This window comes from Ambystoma mexicanum, chromosome 11 (assembly GCF_040938575.1).
Source record: "Ambystoma mexicanum isolate Mex_15411 chromosome 11, UKY_AmexF1_1, whole genome shotgun sequence".
In the NCBI taxonomy this organism is placed as follows: Eukaryota; Metazoa; Chordata; class Amphibia; order Caudata; family Ambystomatidae; genus Ambystoma; species Ambystoma mexicanum.
Window position 1 is genome coordinate 818232976 of NC_090934.1, and position 16300 is coordinate 818249275.

At 51.1% G+C, this 16300-nt stretch overlaps 1 protein-coding gene across 1 annotated transcript in view; it reads right to left on the reverse strand.

The window, feature by feature from the left end:
- The window catches only part of PIK3C2A (phosphatidylinositol-4-phosphate 3-kinase catalytic subunit type 2 alpha), a 2027647-nt gene that overhangs the window by 532896 nt on the left and 1478451 nt on the right, over window positions 1-16300 (reverse strand). The gene's annotated exons all lie outside the window — the stretch shown is intronic.

Here is a 16300-nt window from a genome sequence, read left to right on the forward strand (position 1 = left end):
CTTTTGAGTTAATTCGATTTCTCCTGATGTGATTTAATGAAAACATTAATTTTTATCTTTTACTATTGTAATTTTGTATTTATGTATTGAAAAGTTGATTTTTCAACTACATCAATAAAAAAAAGGTAAGCTCATCTGTTTTGGGGCACTGATTAGTCCCTATGGCTATCAAATCAGGAGAACTCTGTGTGAGTGTGAACGCCAGATCGGTCCGGTGGTGGTAAACAGACGCAGAAGCTTCGTTCAGTTCTTAGCTTCATTCACCAGTAGTGAAGGGCATGCGCAGGCATGGTTTTTTAACAATCAGCCCACCGGTGGTTCATCTACAGAGTTCACTCAGAAGGATCAGTGTTTGGTACACAGCATATCAGAGCCGGCAAGAGATTGAGATTTCCGCAAACACAGAACACCAGAGATAAGCGGGGTCTCGCATCAATGCACAGTTTAGATTGACATTTTAGTCTGAAAGCAAGAAAGAATCGCCTTTACTTCAAGAACTATTTGACAAATTGTCCATTCCATTTAAATGAAATTGATGGTTACACAAACAAGAAATATTTCCCTGAAGAAAGTTCCACATCAACATTGGAACTGAAACATGTCATGACTGCATATGACTATTTGAAGTCAAGTTGCACAGTTGATGGATTTGTTAGTTAGCTATTTTAGGTTTTTGATAGATTTAGGATTATTTTTGTCACTCACAGTCACTTTGTGGCGGGTTTAATTTTGTTTGAATGGCTTAACATTCATTTTTCATATTCATTTGTTTGGGCAGCTGCATTGTTCATTCAACAGCGTATGTACGCGCTCTTATCCAATAACAGCTTGACCAATTCAAACGGACGGATGGATTTTAAATTTGTATTTCGAATCATTTTATATAAAGTGCGGTTTTTATAGGAAGCTGTTTTGTACAATTAAAGTATTGTGTAAAATCAATTAATTGGTTTTCATGAGTGATGTGTACTAGTATATATCCAAGATTTCGTGACTAAAGCATAGAACCAAGAGATTAAAAAGGAAGTATCTAGTTTGGCATAATTTAGCGAGTACAGCAAACAGCAGGTTGGGATTGTGTAGTATTTTCATCCTGCCCATAACATATCCTTCTTGAAAGGTATTTCTCAGTGAAGTACTGCCAGGAAAATTATGATCATGCTTGCAGTTTAATGTTGCTTTTCAAGAGAACAAACATCTTGATTGCACTACTTACATATAGATGCAGCAGTTGTTTCAAAGATGGCTCTCCATTGTAAAGGCCAACTCCTTATCAGTATGCAGTGTCAAACAAATGTGTAAAATGTGTCCCAGATCCAGATTAACACTTTTTAACTTTACACTTCATACTGTAAATGTATAAAACTGCACAGAGGGGAATACTTTGCAAGTTCAAACATAGGCGGTCCACTATGTGCAATTTACACTAAATTTAATTAAGTCCTCTTAACATTAGCATCTTTCAGCATTGTGAACTGTGTAAACAAATGTAAAAGTTGCACCTTGAAGAGTAGGCACATGAGTATTGTTTTGTTACCTTTTGTCAAATTGGGCAGTAATCAGAGTCACTCTATATCGTCATTAAGGCTTCAAATTGTGTCCCAGTATGTTGAACTTGTTAATTACACAATAGTATATGATTAAGTTATGCACCGATGACTCATTCAAAATACTTTAATGCAGTGGGATATCACATAGCTGTATCTTTCCTGGTGTTCAAACAATCTGTATTTATGCAAAAGCTGTCCAAAGGAGAATACAGGAACTAATTTGGCTAAACTCGAAGAGTTTTGTCCTACACCCTTCAAGCTCATAACACAAATACATTAAAAAAAACGAAAGATCTGCTAATATTATATGATCCTATGCAAAGAAATCAAAAACTTGACCAAGAAGACATTAATGTGCACAGAATCAGTGCCTATTTTGGTTACAATCTATTTTATTAATATTTTTTAGAGATGTATTTTTCTACTTAAATTGAAAGACAAGTTGTTGTCATAAAAAAGTTAAACAAATTTAAAATATTGACTATGAGACACCAGATTTAATATAAATAAGATTAACAAATTACTTACCTCTTGGTAATGTTCTTTCAGACGAATGTAACTCCTATGCATTCCTCATGTTTGATATCTATCTCCTAGCGCAGCTTCTCTTCAGGATCTTTTCTGTCGCCAGGTGGCATAGTGCAAATCCATGTTGGTCCTGTCTGACGCCCTTACATGTCCTGTGCCGGATGTGACGTCAGGGCCAGCATATATTGGGTGCCATGCACCAGAAGAACAAGTTACTATCTTACCTGGTAACGTTCTTTCAATGGGATGGTCCAACGACGTATTCCATATCTATGACATGTAATCACCACAGCTGTGCTGCTTCGGAAACTTTTTTCGTCCTCTGCGTCCTGCGTTGATGACGTCGATACGCCGTCGTCGAGGACCTCCTCCGACATCATCCGATGTGATAAGTAGGACGCACGACGCCCGTAGCCTCAGTTGTAGTTTTTTCCCCCAGAACGTGTGACATTAGTCAACTGTCAGTCAGACACAAAGCCTTGCGGAACGTAAGCTGCAGTCGCAAAAGAAATTCTGCAGTGGGGAAGGCAGGGCGGGAACGATATGGAATACGTCGTCGGACCATCCCATCGAAAGAACGTTACCAGGTAAGAAAGTAACTTGTTCTTCGAGGGGATTGGGTCCTCCGACGTATTCCATATCTATGACAGACTCCCAAAGCAGTACCAGAGCAAGGAGGAGGGAAAGAATTTAGAATCAAAATTTAGAATTGCCAATCAAATAGCAGAGCAAAGGACCGCCTTGCCAAAGGCCAGATCCTGTCCTCGGATGGAATCGAGGGAATAGTGATGTACAAATGTATGTACTGAAGCCCAGGTGGCTGCATCACAGATGTTGCGAATAGGAACACCCCTCTGCATGGCAGTAGATGCAGCCATACCCCTGGTAGAATGGGCCCGCAAGCCAGCCGGTGGGTCCTTACCCGCCAAGCGGTGACACTCCGAGATGGCCAAAATAATCCAGCGAGACAAAGTCTGTTTCATCACAGCTTGCCCCAAACGCTTTCCAGCGTAACCAATAAAGAGTTGATCGTCCACTCTGACCCGGGACATGCGTGAAACATAAAAGCTTAAAGCTCTCCTAGGATCAAGCCTATGGAGCCTCTCCTCTTCCTTGCCAGGATGAGGAGGAGGATAGAATGCCGGAAGAACAACCTTCTGGGCCAAATGAAATTCCGTCACTACCTTCGGAAGAAAAGAAGGACGAACTCTAAGGACAACCCTGTCCTTGTGAAATACAGTGAAGGGTGGCTTAACTGAAAGTGCCTGTAACTCACTCACTCACTCACTCTGCGAGCGGAAGTAACCGCAACTAAAAACACAGTTTTCAGAGTTAACAGCCTCAAAGGGCAAGAATGTAAAGGCTCAAACGGAGCACCCATAAGAAACTTAAGAACAAGGTTTAAATCCCAACCGGGCACCAGGAAAGGTGATGGAGGGAACACATTAGTGAGCCCTTTCAGAAACTGTGAAATTAAAGGGATTTTAAAGTAAGAACACTCTTCAGACGAGCGCTTAAAGATAGACAGCGCCGCCAGGTAACCTTTAATGGTACCCACTTGCAAGCCCCTGTGGGCCAAAGAAAGTACAGAGACTTTGTTGCTGGCCTTCGGGCCGAAAGCAACACCTCCATCATGTCTTCAGGGAGGTCCCAATCCTTATACCTCAACCTTTCAGAAGCCAAGCGTGAAGGTTGAGGGATCTGACCTCTGGATGGAGAACCTGACCCCCCTCCCCTGAAAGCATATCGTCTCGGTAGGGAAGACGACGTGGAGGGCAGATGGACAGGTCGAGAAGGTCCGGTACCACGTCCTCCGAGCCCACGCCGGAGCAATGAGGATCATCCGGGAACCAAACTTCCGTAACCTCCGCAGCACTTGCGGGATGACGGGGACTTGAGGAAACGCGTACAGCAGCAGGAATGACCACTCCACCACGAACGCGTCTCCTAAGGCTCCTTTTGGAGGGAATTCCCGCGAGCAAAACCTTTCGCACTTCCGGTTGACACTGGAGGCGAAAAGATCCACTTGAGGGGTCCCCCAAAGGGCGAAGATCTCCAGGAGAATCTCCTGAGCCAATTCCCACTCGTGAGAGATCGCGCTCTGCCTGCTCAGAGCGTCCGCCGTCATGTTTTCATCTCCGGCCAGATGAACTGCCGAGATCGAAACTTCCTGCTGGATGGCCCATAACTCGAGCTGCATCGCCTCCCTGCACAGAGGAAGTGACCCTGCCCCCCCCCCTTTTTGTTGAGGTAGTGCATGGCCACTGTGTTGTCTGTCAGGATCAGGACACTGTTTCCCCGCACAGTCGGCAGAAAAGCCTTCAGGGCTAGCCTGACGGCCCTCAGCTCCAACAGATTGATATGGAGTCTGGACTCTGACGGAGACCAACGACCGCTGACTGTCAGCCTGTTGGCATGAGCTCCCCATCCCGTGAGGGATGCATCCGTCACGATAGTCACCTCCGGCCAGGGAAGCCAAAATGGAGCCCCCTTCATCAAGTTGCCTTTGACGGCCCACCACAGAAGGTCCCGGGCGACCGAGGGCGGCACCTGAACCGGGTCCGACATCCTGCCGGAGGACTGCGACCATTGCGTCTTGAGTGCCCACTGCAAAGATCTCATCCGCAGGCGAGCCTCTGGCACCAGAAGAATGCAGGATGCCATGAGGCCGGGCAACCTCAAGAACTCGAACGCTGGGAGCGTCTGGGCATGCTGAAACTTGTGCACCATCTGCTGAATGTGAAGAGCCCTCACCTGGGGAGGAAAACACTGCCCCAGGGAAGTGTCGAGCACTGCTCCGATGTACTGGAGCCGCTGTGTTGGCGTCAAATGGGACTTCTTTAAATTGAGGGAGAAGCCCAGCCTGTGAAGGGAGTGGCAGGTGACGGACAGATGATCCAGGACTTGCTCGGGAGAGCTCCCCCTGATCAACCAATCGTCCAGGTAGGGGTAGACGTGAATCCCCCCCTTGCCTGAGATGCGCTGCCACCACTACCATGAGCTTGGTGAAAACCCTCGGGCGGAGGTCAATCCGAACAGCAGGACCCGAAACTGAAAGTGCGAGTCGCCAACCGCGAACCTCAGGTACTTATTGTGCTTGGGATGGATCGGCACATATAAGTAAGCATCCTTGAGGTCGAGTGACACCAACCAGTCCTGAAGCTGAAGGGCCTGGAGGACTTGAGAGAGAGTAACCATCTTGAACTTGTCCTTCCTGAGGAGTTTGTTCAAACCGCGCAAGTCCATGATGGGTCTCAATCCCCCATCTTTCTTCGAAATCAAAAAATAAGGGGAATACCATCCCTTGTTCCTCTCCGCTACAGGCACCAGTTCTATGGCGCCTTTCTCCAGCAGGGCTTGAATTTCCTGCGCAAGGAGCGGATCCGGACTCTGCAAAGAGGTTCCCCGGTGGATTGTCGCGAGGCCTGTGCCGAAAGGGAAGACAGTAGCCGTGGGTTATGCTCTCCAGAACCCACACATCTGAAGTAATGGCTTGCCACTCTACAAGATGCTGCGCCAGCCTTCCCCCAACCGGCGAACCATGGGACATGGCCTCATGACTGAGTGGGAGCGGCTGCGGCGTTACCTGAGGGCAAAGAGGCAACTGCCCGAGCGGCCTTGGCACCACGCGTACCCTGTCGTTCACCTATGGTACCCCTGCGTTGGCCTCTTTGACTGCCAGCTCCTCTCGCTTTACTGAAGGACGAGTAATAGCGAAAGGAACCACCCCTCCACTGCTGTCCCCTAGGACGAAAAGGCGGAGGTTGGCGAACTGCAGCACCCAACGACTTCGCCGCAGCTTTTGAGGTCTGCAACCTCTCAAGGCTTTCGTCAGCCTTGCTGCCAAAAAAGTGTTCACCGTCAAAGGGCATGTTGAGGAGCTGGGACTGCACATCAGGAGCAAACCCCGACTTCCGCAACCACGCAAACCTGCGTATCACGGTGCTTGCCGCCATGGACCTACTGACGCATTCAGCTAAGTCCAAACCCGACTGAACGGACTCACACATGGCATCCTTACCATCCTGGACCATAGCAAGGAAACCATCCCGTTCGTCCCCTTCGGGAATATGTTCAGCCGCTAACGCAACACAGTTCCAGAGAGTGTGTGTGAAACGAGACAAGGCACAAATGGAGTTGGCCACCTGAAGCGCCATACCACCAGAAGAAAACACTTTCTTCGCCCAGCCATCAAAACGTTTGTCGTCCCTATCAGGAGGGATGGTAGGGTACGACGCCTGCTTTGCCAGGGCCGTGGCCGCCTGCACCACCAAACTCTCCGGAGTGGGGTGCCTGGTCAAGTAGCAGGGGTCGCTACTGGCTGGACGGTATTTTCGCCACAAGGACCTGCCCACCGCCGGGAGACTCTCCGGAGCAGTCCAAGCCGCCGCTACCCTTCTCTGTAAAGCCATATGGAACGGCAGTACCGGGTCAGTTGGGGGACCAACATCAAGGATGTCCGTGAGATCATCCTGCACAAACTCCCCTGGGGGAGCAGACCATCCCAAGAACTCAGAAACCCTAGCCATAAGGCGCCGGTACGAGGAATCGGCATGAGAGCCAGGCTCAGGCCTACAAAACTCCACCTCCGGAGAGGTGTCCAGTCCACTGGCATCATGCAGTGACTGCCTCAAATCGTCAAACTGACTATGGCCCGAGACAATTTCATCTGGAACCTGACTAGGAACCAGGCCCTCAGAATCCTCATCCGCCTCTGAAATATATTCCAGGTGGCGAATAGAAGGCACCCGAGAGTGCTTGCTCTTAACCAGAGCCTTCCTAGGGGGTTCCCCCGTGCCACGGGGTACCTCCGACACGAAAGGCGTCGATGGCGTCGAGCGAATCGGCGCCGGCGTCGAGAGAACAGGCATCGGCGCCGAGAGGATCGGTGTCGAGTAAATCGGCATCGACGTCAGATGCAGCGCCGCCAGCATCGGCGGTGTCGTCACAGCCCTCGAAGCCGGAGCCCCGAGCGTGTCCTTCGACGACCTGAGCGTCGACGGCTTCGACGACTTCCTCGGAGCCGGAGCCTCGAGAAAGCCTGTCGACGCCCTCGACGCCTCAGACGTCGATGTCTTCCTCACAGGTGCACACGGTCTCGAACGCGTCGAGGACCGGGACCTGGAACGGGTATGTCGAGAACGAGTCTCCTTGTCCAAACGGGACCTCTCCCGTGACTCGTGCCGACCACTCTTGCGAGCGGTGTCTCTCGACCTCTCAGGACCGACCCCACTCGGGGGCACGGACGGCTTAGTACCCTGCGACTCGAGAATCGCCAGCATTTTCTTCCCGAAGGAAGCCCATTCCTCCGGCGTCGCACGGCTGGTGGGGTAAGCGACGTGCCGGGCAGAGTCCTCCGAAGAGGACCTGGAAGACGACCGGTGTCGGCGCTTCCGAGAATGCCTCGAAGAGGCTGAGGAGTGGCGAGACCGACTCCTAGAAGGAGACCCACGAGACTTCCGACGATGACGCAGAGAGTCTCCTCTCGAATCATCCGTCGAACGCCCCGCAGACTTCGACTTCCGGGGCTTGGACACCCAACCTACTGACAACTTCTTCTTACGTTCGCGTAAGGCTTTGGACGTGAGTGACTGGCAGTCGATACAGTCATCCGTGTCGTGGGCCTCCCCGAGGCACCAGAGGCAGGCGTCGTGCGAGTCCGTCACCGACATCTTGGACCCACACTCCCCGCACTTCTTGAAGCCCAGACGCGGGGTCGAAGACGAAGTAGAAGACATCTTCACACAAAGGATTTTCACAAAAACGAACAGGTTCGAAGAACCGAGAAGAACAGAACTCCAAAGAGTCGAGGCGTTAACCGAGATTCACGAAGCAACACGTTCGCGGAAAAAACAGAACTGAGGCTACGGGCGTCGTGCGTCCTACTTATCACATCGGATGACGTCGGAGGAGGTCCTCGACAACGGCGTATCGACGTCATCGACGCAGGACGCAGACGCCGAAAAAAGTTTCCGAAGCAGCACAGCTGTGGTGATTACATGTCATAGATATGGAATACGTCGGAGGACCCAATCCCCTCGAATCCCAGTTCACGCCTTTTTTCCCTAGCACTCTGATGCAGAGAGACTGCAGAGCCAAGGTAGTTCAGAGTCTGGTGGAGGCAACCGGGGGCCTGCGACAACGCAGCCCTCCCGCCAGAAGACAGTGCGCACCACACCGACTATTAACCCATCAAGATGGCGGGCGATGAGGAATCTATCAGAAAGAAAATGGAGAGGTAGGAAATGTCTTCTTCTAATGGAGAACTTGCTCCCACGGATTCCTCATCTTTGCTAGACTCCCATATCAATACACAGATCTGGAGCCAGAGGGAGAGCAAGAACACACCCTTAAACCATAAAACTCTAATGGACATTCCTGCCAAAATGAGCGTCCTGAGCATATTGATAATCTAAGCAATAATGTTAAGCAAAGGTGTAAAAAAAAAACATGTAGTTGCCTGGCAAAAGTCCATAGCATACCAGGGACTCCACGTTGCGGAGCTGAGGTGACAGCCAGACCTCTGGTAGAATGCGCCTTGAGAACCTCAGGCACATCCTTACCAGGACTGTTTGGTCACAGCCCTTCAAGTAAGAGCACCAGCATAGCCAACAAAACGATGGCCAGCTTTCCTGATCTCCCGTCTGCAAGACATAGGAGCTTAAAGCCCGCACCAGGTGAAGATGATGGAATTGCTCCTCTGCCTTGGAAGGATGAGGCTGAGAAAGAGGAATGTTTTGAGAGTAATGAAAATCAAACTACCTTCGGAAGGAAAAAGGTCTCAACGTCAACTTCCCCTTTGAGAAAATCAAGTATTGAGGTTTAACTGACAACGCATGGGGCTCACTCACCCATCCATTGGAAGTGATCGCGAAATGGATCATCATCTTAAGGGTGAGTTATCTTAAGGAACGTGAACGGAGGTGCTCAAACAGGGCACCCATAAATTATAGAACACTAAATAATAATAACACTCAACAACCAAGTGGCGTGGGGGAAGCGGATTAGAGCCCACAGAAATGTCATGTCCACAAGGATCGTGAAAAAAGATCCCTGCTCTGGGTCCACCTTCAAAACCAAAATGGCGGCAAAATGACCCTTCACAGTGCCAATCTGCAGGCCCAGCCGGGCCAAAGAAAGCAGAAAATCCAGAACAGAGAATGTGGAGCAGGAAAAAGTGTCCAGATCCCTCTCCAGGCACCAAGCTCAAAACGTACTTCACCTACAGCCATAAATGGATTTAGTGTCGGGCATATCCAGGACGTCCTCAACAAATCCCACTCCTTAGATCTCAACCTCTCAGCAGCCAAACATCAAGGTTACAGCTGTTGAGGTTCATATGCAGGATTGGTCCCTCTCTCTGTAGAATGCACCAGGGAGGGCAGATGGCCATGTCTAGCAACCCTGGGTACCACGTTCTCTGGGCGCAGTCTGGAGCGATCAAGATCACCGAGGACCCAAACATGCGTCCTAAGAACCAGCGGTATGAAAGGGATCAGTGGGAAGGCATGGAGCAGGCTGAAATCCCACTCGACTGACAAGGCATCCCCTAGAGCTCCCAGTCGCTTTATTTCACTGGAGCTGAACCACATGCACTTCCTGCTCATACTGGAAGCGAAGATTTCCACCGGACAAATCGCCCATTTTGCAGAACTTCCTGACAGGGCTACCACTCGTGGAAGGCCGACGTATGTCTGCTCAAGGCACCCACAATCATGTTCTCTCTGCCAGTGAGATGAGCTGCCATCAGGGACACGCTGTTCTCCAGAGCCCAGAAACGAAAGCACAGCGCCAAGGAGCCCACACCAACTTATTTGTTGAGATTGTACATGGAAACTGATGTCTGTCAGGACCAGCACAGTCTTGCTCCGCGCCAAAGGTAGGAAATCAGCCAGAGACAGCCTGATTGCACTCAACTCCAGCAAATAGATGTGTTTCTAGCCTTCTGACAGACACCACAGGTCTAACCGCCAAGTCTTGTGGGTGCGTGTTTCAGCCTTTCTGGGACGCGTCCGTAACAACTCTCCTTTCAGTAGGTTCTCAGGAACCACCATTCCAAGTCTCTGGACACTGTTGCTGAGAGCTGAAGAAAATCGCAGGTGCGTCCCCAGAACTGAGATCGCTCACAATTGAGGAGCCTGGTCTCTGGCACTACAAGAACGCAAGAGGCCTTGAGAACCAGCAAGCACAGAAAACATGAGGCAGGAACTTTGTCCTGTGATTGGAAGACACGCACCATCTTGGAGATGTTCGTCACTCGATCCTCAGACGGGAAGACCCTGACCCTGCTCCCAGATGAGTTTACATGCCGCCCAAATAAATCTGAAACTCTGGGACTCCGAGACAGGAGACTTCCTGAATTTCAGGGAGAACACAAGTTGTGCAACAGGCTGCAGGTACAGTACAAATGTGCTGATGCCTGGTCTGGAGAACGACTGAGCCGTCCAGATAGGTAAATACAAGAATTCTCAATAGGCTGCACGCATGGTACAAATGTGCCCGCGCCTGCTCGAGGGAGAAAACTAAGGCGAGCCTGTACTCCAGATACAGAAAGACATAAATGCCGCTCTACCCCCCCCCCCACCTTCTGATGTGAGCCGCTAAAACAGCAGCTTGGTGAAGACTGTGGGCGCTGAAGAAAGGCTAAACGGCAGGACCTTCAATTGGTAGTGGCAGTTCTCCAGTATGATTCTCAGGTACTTCCTGTGCTTCCCCTCAGGTGGGCACATTGAAGTAGCCATCCTGAAGATCCAGGGACATTAGCCATTCCTGAAGGGCAAGGTTGACCAGATTGAACTTGTCCCTGTATTCAAGAGCATGGGGCATAGACCCCAATCCTTTTGTAGCACCAGAAAAAAAGTTAAATACAAGCCATTGCCTTGTATCAAGTTGTGCACTGGATCTATGGCCCTTTTCACTAGAAGCCGATGGTATACAGTGATTATGCCGAATATAAAATAACGCATGAAAATATAACGAAATTAGAATAACGAAAAAGTCTTGAATTATTAAAAAATATATATATTTGGGGATGGGAAATGGGATAAAAGGGGTCGGGTAGGGTTTACAACAAAAAGGAACAGGTGGCTTGGGGGGGAACCCAGACATACATTTTTATTATATATATATACTCCAATGTTAAACAGCATTCAAAATGCTGTTTCAGCGAGCAGCACTCCACACGAGGCAGGCATTCCAAGTTGCAATCACGGGAAACGATCAACAAAAACTGCACACAGGTTGCATGTCATTAAACAACCTTTATTTTAATTTTAAGCAGTTTAAAAGTCAAATTATCCCAGAAAAAGTATCTTGCCAGACGGCAGCCTGACGCGTTTCGCCACAACCTAGTGGCTTGTTCACAATTACCTTTCACCAACAGAAGTTTATTTTTATAAAAAACACCACAGTGAAAACATAGAAAAAGTGACTTGCAGAGTAAACATCATAGCTAGTGGCCATTTTGGCTTGGGCTACTGACTATGATTACAAATCTCATAGTATTATATCCAATTTAAGCCCGTTAATTTATATTGCAAATATAAATGTGTATATATATATAAAATCAGTATTTTTCGCTATTAATTTGTGTGATCATGATAATCTGTACTATTCATTTAGCTGATCATTATAATCTGTACTTTACATATATCTGAAAGCTTATATGCATAGTGCCTGCGCAGTGTGTTTCTGAAGGCTGAACTGGCTGGAGGCTCTGTTTCAACTACGTTGAATCTCTTGCAGTTCACTTTCTCTGGCTATGTGGAGGAGGTGCTTTTTAAGGAACAAGTTACTTACCTGTAACTGTTGTTCTCCAGCATAAGTATGGCATGGATTCACATGCTCATGAATATTCCCCGTCGTCAGGCTGGTAATCCTCGGTAAAGAACAAATCAGTATCAGTTTCGTTTCTGATGTGTCTGTCTTAGTAGTAACCAATCACTGATTTCTGGGTCATACTGCCCCCAGCCAATGACTGCCCTCTCCCTAAACCCCGCCCCTGGCAGCCATCCTCAGATTTGGTAGCACACCAAGAGGCAGTATGACCAAGTGAAGAGCCGCAGAGGGGTAGGTGGGAGGGTTCGCATGTGAATCCATGCCAGACCCATGCTGGAGAACAACAGTTACAGGTAAGTAACTTGTTCCTTCTCCAGCATGGGGAATGGCATGGATTCACATGCTCATGAATAAAAGAATACATAGCAGTATACACATGCACAACCACGGGAGGTGGCAACAGGCTCAACATTAAGCAATACAACAACTCAACATTAAGCATCTCTTACCTCCTCACCAGGCTCACCTTAAGCGAACAGGTTGCGCAGCACTGCTTTGCCGACCCTGGACTCCTCCCTGGAGCCCCGATCGAAGCAGTAGAATCTTGTGAAGGTGTGCGTCGACCTCCACGTAGCAGCCTTGCAGATGTCCAGCAGGGGCACACCAGAGAGGAACGCCGTGGTAGCAGCGATCGCTCTGGTCGAATGTGCTCTCGGACGGCCGGGCAGCTGTCGGTTTGTCAACTGGTGACAATGCATAATGCAGCCGGAGAGCCATCTGGAAATGGAAGTCTTCGAGAGAGCCTTCCCTTGATTCACAGACCCAAAGTTCACAAACAGTTGTGACGTCTTCCGAAAACTCTTTGTGCGGTCCACGTAGAACTTCAGCGCTCTAGCTGCATCCAGCGAGTGCAAAGTCCTCTCGGCCGGCGTCGAAGGCGACAGAAAGAAAACTGGTAACACCAAGGGCTCGTTGAGGTGGAAGTCCGACGGCACCTTGGGCATGAAGGAGCGGTGCGTCCTCAGCACCAACCTCGTGTCATGAAAAGTCAAGTATGGAGGCTTACAAGATAGGGCCTGAATCTCTCCCACTCGTCGTGCAGAGGTGATAGCCACGAGGAACGCTGTCTTCCATGACAGGAACTTCAAAGGCGCCGAATGCATAGGCTCGAATGGGGCCCCCATGAGCCTGGTCAGCACCACATTAAGTTCCCACGCCGGGGCAGGGGCCTTCACCGGCGGGAATTATCGGAATAGTCCCTTCATAAATTCCTTTACCAGGCGATGAGACTACAAGGACGCCCATCCCGTAGTCCTGGTATATCGGGAGATGGCAGCCAGATGTATATTTATGGAGGCGTGAGCCAGTCCAGCTTTGGCCAGCGACAGTAAGTATGGCAGCACTTGAGGGGCCGTAATCCGCAGAGGGTTAATCTTCTGTGCCCGGCACCAGACAGAGAGCCTCCTCCATTTATGACCATAACACTTGAGAGTTGAGGACGCCCTAACCTTTGCAAGAACCTCTCTGCAATCAGCCGGGATATCGTACCCTCCAAACTCTAGTGCTGCAGGAGCCAGGCCTGCAAGTTCAGTGACTGTGGGTCGTGGTGTAGAATGGCGCCTCCTTTTCTGCAGAGAAGATCCGCGTCCACCGGCAGCCTGACTGGCGGGGACGTTGACAAGTCCAGAAGGTCCGGGAACCAGATCTGCCTCGGCCACGCCGGTGCGACGAGGATCATCCTGCACCTGGACTTCTTGAGCTGGTTGATGAGGCGGAGAAGCAACGGCAATGGAGGGAACGCGTATAGAAACAGGCTGTCCCAAGGGAACGAGAAAGCCTCGCCCATGCTCTTTGGCTGGGGGAACCTGCTGGCAAACCTCTGGCACTTGGAGTTCATCGCCGTCGCGAACAAGTCGATCTGGGGTTTGCCCCATCGTCGGAAGAGTCGATCCACTTGATCCTGGCACAGTTCCCACTCGTGGCACGAGCGTAGCTCCCTGCTGAGTGAGTCGGTGATGGTATTTTTTATTCCTGCCAGGTGGAAGGGAACCAGAAACATACCCTGGGCGATGCGCCAGTGCCACAGATCCTGGGACTCCTTGGATAGGGCTGGGGATCTGGTGCCCCACTGCTGTAGAACATCGTGGTGGTGTTGTCGGTGAAGATCCTCACCACTTTGTCCTTGAGGGACGGGAGGAACGACTTGATCGCCTAGAACACTGCACGGAGCTCCAAGATGTTGATGTGAAGAGACCTCTCCTCCGGGAGCCAAAGGCCTCTTGCATGGAGATCTCCGGTGTGGGCCCCCCCAACCCTCCAGAGAGGCGTCCGTAGTCACCGTCTCCTGAAACGCCAGGGTTTGAAAGTCCGTGCCCGTCGTGAGGTGAGCCCGGGTGCCCCACCATAGGATCGCCCGACGGAACTCCTCGTCGAGGGGGATCCTGTCCTCGAAGCAGCCCCTCCACCTGAAACCAGCGGGCGTCGAGGAACTCCTGCAGCAGACGCATCCGAAGTCTGCAAAGGGGTACAAGGTAGATGCATGAGGACATCATCCGGAGAAGGGACTTGATGGACCTCACCTTGGCCACGTCCGTGGCTAACAGTCGCCGTACCTTGCCCAGGATGGTATTGGTCCTCTCCTCTGAAGGGGAGGCCAATTGCTCCACTGTATCGAGCTTCTCCCCCAAAAACAGTGCTACTTGCGACGGAACCAGGTGGGATTTGGGGTAGTTGATGGAGAACCCCAGCTACGTGAGCAACCGGAGGGTCCTCGCCATATGATCGATGGCGAGTTCCCTTGACCTTGCTCGGATTAGCCAGTCGTCCAGGTAGGGGTAGACGTGGATCCCCTGAAGCGCAGCCGCGCCGCCACTGGTGCCAGGCACTTGGTGAAAACCCTGGGTGCCGACTTTAATCCGAACGGTAGGGCTCTGAATTGGTAGTGGCGTCCTTGAACAACGAACCTGAGGAACTTCCTGTGCCTTTTTAGAATGGGGATGTGGAAGTAAGCATCCTCCAGGTCCAGCGACGATAGGAAGTCGCCTTCCTCCAGCTGTCCCAGCATGTGCTGGAGGGTGACCATCCTGAATCTCTGTGCCTTGATGTACTTGTTTAAGCGGCGCAGGTCCAGGATGGGGCGCCAACCGCCTGTCTTCTTCCTGACGAGGAAGTACCTTGTGTACACTCTGGAGCCCCGGAGCCTTCTTGGGACGAGACCGATGGCACCTTTCTTGAGCATCGCCCTTACCTACAACAGCAGTTGAGGGACGTGATTTTCCTTCCTGGCCACGGGAGGAATGCGAGGGCACTTCTTTTGGAATTCCAGCGAGTGCCTATTGGCCAGGGTGTCCAACACCCAACGGTCAGTGGAGATGGACTCCCACACGCCGACGAACTTCGCCAGCCGGCCTCCCACCGGGATGCTTCGGTGGGGGCTCGACAACACGGCTGGGTCATTCTTGCTTAGAGGCGACCTTGCCGCGTTGGCCGCGTTGGCCTCCTTGGCGGCGACGGCGGGAACCCCCTTGTTTGCCGCAAGCTCTGTAGGCCTCCTGGGAAGAGGAGCGGGCCGCCTGGCGGTAGGTGGAGGAGCCACCGCTGGATCCTTTGGAGGCACCGTGTCTGCCTCCAGAGCTCCGAAAGGGCCGTCGCTGCTGAAGCACCCCAAGGGCCCGGGCCGTCTCCGAGTCGGTCTTGATGGCCTGTAGAGACTCATCCACTGCCTTACCAAAGAGGTTGTTGCCGTCGAACGGCATGTCCAAACACTCTCCTCTGGACGTCCTGGCGAAAGTCTGTCGCCTTGAGCCATCCTCGTCGTCGGAGGCAAACTCCGTTGCCCAGTTGGCGAAATCCGGTATCGGCAATGTCCGTTGCCACTGTAATGGCGTGATCCGACGCCACCTCGCCCTCCTGCAGAATCTCTAGGGCCTCCGCCCTTTTGTCATCAGGCAGGAAATCTAGCAGGGGAGCTATCTTGAAACAGAGCTCCCTGTCGTAGCGGGCCACGATCGCTAAGGCATTGGCCGCCTTAATCGTCGTCGCCGCCGAAGAGATGACTCATCGTCCCATAGAGTCCAACTGTCCAGCGGGGAGGTGGAAGTTGAAGCCGCCGCGCCCGCTGCCTTCTTCTTAGCCGCTTCCGAGACGACCGAGCCCGGCGTGGGCTGGGCCCTGAGGCACAAGGGGGCGGCATCGGGGACTCAGTACTTCTTCTCGTACCTATCCCTCTTGGCGGGTGTCGTGGCAGGGTTCTTGAGGACAGCAAGCCCCTCGTCCCAGATGTCGTTGAATAAAGGCACCGCGAGGACCGTCTTCCTCTTAGCCTCTCGTCGCTGGTACAGAAACCCCTCCTTTTTCTGTTCTTCAGGGCAGAGCTGGAAGAGCTTGGATGCCCTGGTTGTCATGGCGTGGAAAGAGCCAACCTCGTCGGCTGGGGACGCCCGCGG